Raw genomic sequence first — 8,087 nt, forward strand, 5'->3', positions numbered from 1 at the left:
TCTATCTCTCCAAGTCATATGCATTCTATTGAAACTGTCGAATGTCTTCACTGCGTCCTTGTCAGCAGAAGATATAGAGACAACCATAAAGTCCGTTTTCAATGCTCATTCCTCCACATAAAATCCGGAGAAGCAGGAACGACCGCCCAACAATCCAGACGTGCGTGGGACGTGGAACAAACCCCAAACTTCCGCAAACAGGCCACGCGTTCCTCAGATGCGAATCGCCAGGGGCACCTGTGTAATAGCACAGTGCCGCCCCTGTGCCTATAAATTCACACTTACCGCGGTCATTATCTCCTTCTTCCACCCTCGCATGAACCCTAGCGCCACCGCTAGCTCTCGACGACGCCGGCGACGAAGCGCTTCGCTGCTGCAACTTCTCCAACGCCGTCCTCACGCCGACCGCGGACATCGTTCTCTCCGCCGTCGCCGTAGGTGTCTTCCGTCGCCAAGTTAGGGCACAGAGGACTGAACTGCTCGGCATCATCTCCCACTTCCGTCTAGCAGTTCCAAGTGTGGTAAATAAAACTTCTTTTTACAGCCCCTTTTGATCTCATGGTTCTGTCACTTTCTACCATAAGAAGTTTATCTTCACACAAGTTAGATCTCTCAATCTGCATCTCATAACATGCCTAGTATATTCACTTGTGCTTCATGAAGTAGTTAGATTCCTCACTTGTACTGATCTGTGGGTTCGTACAAATCTGGAACCAACTTCTTATCTATGAGTGAATGTCTTCGCACGATGAGGTCAATGTCTTCTAAACTGATTAATCTTCAAAACCTTCTGAGAATGCATATGACCTCTTCCCCTTCCCTCGCACCTTAATGCTGTCACAGGTACATGTCCGTGGGAGAATCCTTCGGTTCTGATAGTCTGCATTCATTTGCAGAATTCCTACAGCATCACATAAATTCTCCTGAAGCCAGTTCCTGTTGGTCCAGCAAAAGAAAGCCTTTGAAGCCTTTGAAAGTTTTGAAGCCTTTCAAGTTAAAGTTTATGGCTTCAGAAGCAGCAGCAAGGAAGGGGGGCAGACAGCGACGTGAAGGAACTTCCAAAGATCTGCCTGAAGACCTGGCAGAAATGTATAAAACAGATCCTGAAGAGAATTATGGGCAGCGCAAGACCCGAATTCAATGGATTCGACGCTATTGGGCTGAACAATGGTTCAAATACTGCTTCACAACCCAAGAGTATGCTGAGAAAAGTGCCATCAAAAGACCGTGGGGAGACATCTTATACAAAAACCTTGTACCCAGGTCCAGAGATGAAGCTATTGCCCAAAGCTTCTATCCATGCATGGTTCATGGGCCACAGCCTAATGATGCACATCCGTCGTCACTACTCTGGTGTCGTGACGACAATCTATTCAAGCACAACTTCCAGTTTGCCCAACAATCAGCGAAGCAGAACAAGAAGAAGTTGGGGTTAGACTTCAACCCTGGTCCCTCAGCACCAAGGGCAGATGGCACACGCTACGCAGAACCCAATATCATCGGTCCGTATGCCAATCTTGAGGGCCTCATCACCCGCATCTTAGTCCAAGGGACTGCCGTGAATGACCCTCCAGCTGACTCTGAGTCTGATGAAGCTCCTGCTGTACCGAAGCCAAAGCAGTCGAAGAAGTCAAAAGCTTCAAAGCCAGCCCCTTCATCAAAAATCTCAAGGGCGAAGCCATTGGCAACTGCACCTCCTGAAGATAGTGTGTAGTCTGAAGACGTATCCCGCGTCTCCAAGCCCCAGAAGGCCAAGGTGCCTCAGCCACACACCGGCAAAGAGCTCACAGCTGCTGCCATTCTGCGCAGCAAAGCCATTGATCTGTCAAGTGATGAAGATCTTGGAGATGACGCTCTAGAGCAGCTCATCAAGAGCAAAGAAGAAGCTGAAATCTTCAACAATTTGCCTCTCTTTGATGTCGCCATCATCCACAACTTCATCGACGAATGGTTTGCCACACCAAACATCAGCTTCGAAGATCTGCAACTGCCTATTGGCCTCAGCGTCGCCTTCCAAGGCGCAATTGCTTCAGAACTTGCCATTGCCCAGCGCATTGTTGAACTGAAGCAGAAAATTGATCATGAAAAGGCTCAGTTCAAGAAGAATATGTCCAATCTCAGCGTGCAAGAAGTGAAGAGCTTCAAGACCATGTTGCATGAGCTCAAGGAAAAAAATTTGAAGAAGCGTGCAGAAGCTCAGGGCTCACGTGAGCGGATGAAGTCTCTGGCTGAAAGATGTGTACAAGCCTACAATGAGGCTGAGAAGCGCAAGGCACTTGGGCGTCCTGGCATCGACCCCAAGATGGCCGCGAAGAAGAAGAAGAAGAAGCCTGCTATGGCTGAACCAGAGGCACCTAGGCAAGAAGCAATTCCAATTGTCTTCCCAACTGCAACGACTGGCTCGAAGCCAAAGAGCCGGTCAACAGCTTCGGAGCTCAAGAAGACAAGAACTGCTGAGGCTGAAGCCAGAAAGAGGAAAAGCTCTGAAGCCTCTCCTACTGCCCCCAGCAAGAAGAAGCGAAAGATCAAGAAATCTCGGGCTGCTCCCACAGAGCCCTTGATAGTTGAACCTATCTCTATGGTTCATCCCAACGCAGAACGACAACTGACAGTTCATGAGCCTGCTTCCACAGAGGCTCCTTAAGCTGAAGACATACCAGCAGCCGACCCCATTGCTGCTGAAGACATTGGTCATCAGGACAATGTACAAGATGATGCAGCCCTTCCTCAGTATGAACAAAGCGAGCTCATCAGCATTGGTCGTCCTCTGACACCAATTGCACAAGATGCGTCATGGGCGGATCGCCCTCAAGAGGAAGAAGACAATGAGGCCCAGCCCACTCCAACCCCACAGGCGTCGTCTGCATTCCGCAGGCTTCGCAAAGGTCCAAGGCCTCAAGTCTATGCTGAAGACATTCCGGCTACATCAGCCGCAGAAGACGCACCACAAGAGCCTACTCCTATGCTCCACCAAGAAGCAGTTCTCCAGGAGAACGTGCTTGTGACTGACCCTCCAGCTAGTCAAGCGGAGGCTGAAAATGTTGAGGCTGCCACAACCAACACTGAAGCCAATGTGGAGCCCTCCCCACCAAAAGCTTCAGCAGACAGCGAAGCTACTGATCCAGACACTTCTGTTCCTGAGTCTGCTGCAGGTCCTCAATTTGATTACCATGTTGAGCACATGCCTCATGTCCAGAAGCCAGTCCCAAGGCTGCCAAGGTTCCCAGGTCCTACATCAGCACCTGGCTCCTTTGACATCAATAGCTTCAAGGCAGACAATACGTTCTTCAACAGCTCCAAGAACCCCTATTCAAGGGAAAGGATTTCATCAGATAGGTTCTGGAGCTATCCTCAGCGCAGCTACTATTCATGCATCCTATACAACCAAGGTCGCATCTTCCCGCACAAGCGCCTTGATGTTGAAATCATTGCTGGTCTGCCCTGCTTAGAGGAAGCGCTGGATTGCTTCAAGCAAGTGGGTCTGCTGTAGTTTATAACTGATGAAGAGCACTGGAATGAAGAGCTTCTGTTGCAATTCTATGCCACCCTACACATCAAAGGATACAACAGAGATCCGAAGACTTGGGCCCTGGAGTGGATGACCGGCAATGTCCATCACGAAGCCAATGCATTCGATATCATTGAGCTCACCGGCCTGCCCACTCCTGGCGAACTCTTCGAGGAAGGTTGTCCACTACACACTGAAGCTCTTGAGAGCATATTCCAGAGGCCTGAACCAAATATGAGTCAGATGCTCTCCATGATGAAGCCATTGCCCCACGATGCTCCTTATCCAACAGAGTTCTTCGTTGAAGACTTTGAGTACCTGCCCAGAACCATCTATCACATTATCCAGCGGACTCTCTGGCCTATTAAAGGGCACTCTCCAAATGCCAAGATCGAGGGTGCAATGAAGACTCTGATATTCTGTATCCTTCATGGAAAATGCTTCAACGCACAGTATTTCTTCATACGCCAACTCGCTGCATCAGGCTCAGATCTGTTTGGTTTAAAGTTCTATGCTCCTTGGGTAATGAGACTGATCAAGCTTCACTCTGCGATCTCATATCAGCCCTCAGCCCACAACCATCGGATCTTCTTGCCAGATGTGGATACCTCTGCTGAAGCTATATATCCTGAGCCTGCCAAGCAACCTTTGAGTCTTCAGAATGCAGAACACCAAAGCTTCACTCAAAACGATGAAGGTGTTGAAGCCATCTCCAGGGTGTATCCTTTGGCTGGCACTACACGTGCGCCACACCCTGCTTCAACTGAAGCCACTGATAGTGCAACTGCTTCCATACCCAAGAAGCGCGCTCGTGTTCTCAATAACCGAGAGCTTCTTGTGGCCCTTCATCAAAAACAAGATAGGCATCATGACTGGCTAAAGCGTCAGATGAAAAGCCTCTTGGTGGATGTTAATCGTCTTCGAAATCTTGCCACCAAGAATGCTTTCGTCACTCATGAAACCTGTCGTCGTACATGGAAAGGGCTATCAATGATGTGTACTGAAGCTGAACTTGAAGAGGATGGCTTCACTGAGCGATTCAATTTTGACACCACACCTCCTAGAAGGGCTGTGATGCGCAACACACCATCACTTGAAGACTCTGAGTTTTCTTCATCTGCTGCCACAGTCACTGCCAGAATCATTTATGAAGAAGACGATGCTACATCACCGCCACCTGCTTCAGCACCTCCAAGCTCTTCTGCACCGCCAAACACCTCCAACGACCCTGCTGCTCCTGGGAACGAGTAGACACTCTATGTCTTCAAACCTTTTTGGTCCTTGCTGACAAAAGGGGGAGAAGCATATGGGTTGATAGTCTTCAAGCGGGTCCATATGGGCGGGTGCCTTATGTTTTGCTATATTTTGCTTCGTGCTTACAACTCTCGTTTTTGCTTCATTTGGTTCTTTGAGTTGTAACACTAAAACTCGATGGTCGTCTGCTACTTGTTTGCCACCCTGTTTGCGAAGATAAATTCCGCATGTGCGACGATAAATTCCGCACTTATCTCATTCTGCAGACGTCCATTTTCCATTATGCATGTCATTATCTTCATATACTTTCACATGCATAGTGGATTGTCATCATAAGCTGAATTAGATCTCCACAAGTACAACCTGCCATGTGCATTTGCATTCCAAAAGCAAATTAACTTATATGCACATCTTCAGGGGGAGCCCTTGAAACTTATGAAGACAATTCCTTATCCTTTACAATTTCACAGACTATATTCCCCGTTGAAAACTTCAACTAGTTTGTCATCAATCACCAAAAAGGGGGAGATTGTAAGTGCATCTAGTGCCACCCCTAGTTGGTTTTGGAGTATTGACGACAAACCTAGTTGAGGGACTAATGTGATTGTGAGAATTGCAGGATAACACAGGTAGAAGTCCCTCATTGATTCGGTTTTACTACCAGAGATGACCCCTAAAAATGTATGAAGACATTGAAGCCAAAGGTGGTATATGAAGATATTCACATTGAAGACTATGACAAAAGAAGACACGTTATGAAGCCTATGGAGCTCGAAGACTTAGATCTTTCGTAGTTCTTTTTCTTTTATGTTGAGTCATAGGAACCACCGTACTGTTAAGTGGGGCCCAGGAGAACTAGTCAGAATGACTGAAGTGATGCCTAAACCAAAAACCTATGTCTTCGAGTGAAGACAATGAGAGCGAATCTTGTCCAGAGCCGGACAAGTCAGCTTTGCTTGTAGCCCAAGTAAAGTTGCCATGAGAGTTTGAAATCTGACTGTTGAGACACGTGTCAGTTCCTTAGTGACCCAGGGTCATTTCGGACAAATCAGGTCGGGTTGCCAAGTGGATATAAATAGCCCACCCCCTACAACCATAAACGGTTGGCTGCTCAGATTTCAGTGCACGGCTTTTGTCGTTTGAGAGCAACCCACCTCGAAGCATTTGAGAGAAAATTCCTAGCGAGGAGAAAAGCCCTAACCACCCAGAGCCAGAGAACATTGGGCATCACTTAAGTCTTCTTGTCTGTGTGATCTGAAGACTTATTACACTTGAGGACTGTGAATCCTCCAGACGGTTAGGCGTCGCGTTCAGAGCATCCAAGAGACATTGTGGATTGCCAGTGAACGAAGTCTGTGAAGGTTTGGGAGTCTACCTTGAAGACTTACCAGAGTGATTGGGCGAGGACTATGTGACCTTAGCTCAAGGAGAATACGGTGAGGACTTGGTGTCCTGAGCTGCGTGTTCAGGACTGTGTGTCCTAAGGTTTAAATACCTAGCCGCTCCAACCAGACGTACAGTTGTCATAGCAATTGGAACTGGTCCAACACATCATTGTCTTCAACGAGTCACCGGTTTCATCTTCACTTCCTTTTTCTTACTGTTACTCATTGTGAAGACATTGCATGCTTGCTCATTCTTTTGTCTTCACAACGTGAATGTATGATCTGTTTGGCTTCATAACTTCTTCCCACCTGATCCTTATTACACTGCAGCTGTTTGTCTTTGTGCTTTCACTCTATTGAATACTTGACCATGGCTTGCCTAGTGTAATCTAACTTCCGCTGCATAGTAATAGGCAAAATCTTCGCTGTTTGTCTTCATAACTCCCACGTTTTGAAGACTTTCATAAAAATCGCCTATTCACCCCCCTCTAGTCGATATAACGCACTTTCATATAGCACTATAGGTGAAATAGAATGGTGGTTGTGGAAAAGACAAAAAGGGAGAAGATAGTCTTACATCAACTAGGCGTATCAACGGGCTATGGAGATGCCCATCAATAGATATCAATGTGAGTGAGTAGGGATTGCCATGCAACGGATGCACTAGAGCTATAAGTATATGAAAGCTCAAAAAGAAACTAAGTGGGTGTGCATCCAACTTGCTTGCTCATGAAGACCTAGGGCATTTTGAGAAAGCCCATCATTGGAATATACAAAGCCAAGTTCTATAATGAAAAATTCCCACTAGTATATGAAAGTGATAACATAGGAGACTCTCTATCATGAATATCATGGTGCTACTTTGAAGCACAAGTGTGGTAAAAGGATAGTAGCAATGTCCCTTCTCTCTTTTTCTCTTATTTTTTTATTTGGGCCTTTTCTCTTTTTTATGGCCTCTTTTTTTGTCCAGAGTCTCATCCCGACTTGTGGGGGAATCATAGTCTCCATCATCCTTTCCTCACTGGGACAATGCTCTAATAATGATGATCATCACACTTTTATTTTTCTTACAACTCAACAATTACAACTCGATGCTTAGAACAAAATATGACTCTATGTGAATGCCTCCGGCAGTGTACCGGGATATGCAATGAATCAAGAGTGACACGTATGAAATAATTATGAATGGTGGCTTTGCCACAAATACGATGTCAACTACATGATCATGCTAAGCAAAATGACAATGATGGAGTGTGTCATAATAAACGGAACGGTGGAAAGTTGCATGGCAATATATCTCGGAATAGATATGGAAATGCCATAATAGGTAGGTATGGTGGCTGTTTTGAGGAAGGTATATGGTGGGTGTATGATACCGGCGAAAGTTGCGTGGTATTAGAGAGGCTAGCAAAGGTGGAAGGGTGAGAAAAGTGCGTATAATCTAAGGACTCAACATTAGTCATAAAGAACTCATATACTTATTGCAAAAATCTACAAGTTATCAAAGCAAAGTATTATGCGCATGCTCCTAGGGGGATAGATTGGTAGGAAAATACCATCGCTCGTCCCCGATCGCCACTCATAAGGAAGACAATCAAAAAATAAATCATGCTCCGACTTCATCACATAACGGTTCACCATATGTGCATGCTGCAGGAATCACAAACTTTAACACAAGTATTTCTCAAATTCACAACTACTCAACTAGCATAACTTTAATATCACCATCTTCATATCTCAAAACAATTATCAAGTATCAAACTTCTCCTAGTATTCAACACACTCATAAGAAAGTTTTATTATTAATCTTGTATACCAAGCATATTAAGATTTTAAGAAAATTACCATGCTATTTAAGACTCTCAAAATAATCTAGGTGAAGCATGAGAGATCAATAGTTTCTATAAAACAAATCCACCACCGTGCTCTAAAAGATATAA

Source organism: Triticum urartu, chromosome 2 (assembly GCF_003073215.2).
Source record: "Triticum urartu cultivar G1812 chromosome 2, Tu2.1, whole genome shotgun sequence".
Taxonomy (NCBI): Eukaryota; Viridiplantae; Streptophyta; class Magnoliopsida; order Poales; family Poaceae; genus Triticum; species Triticum urartu.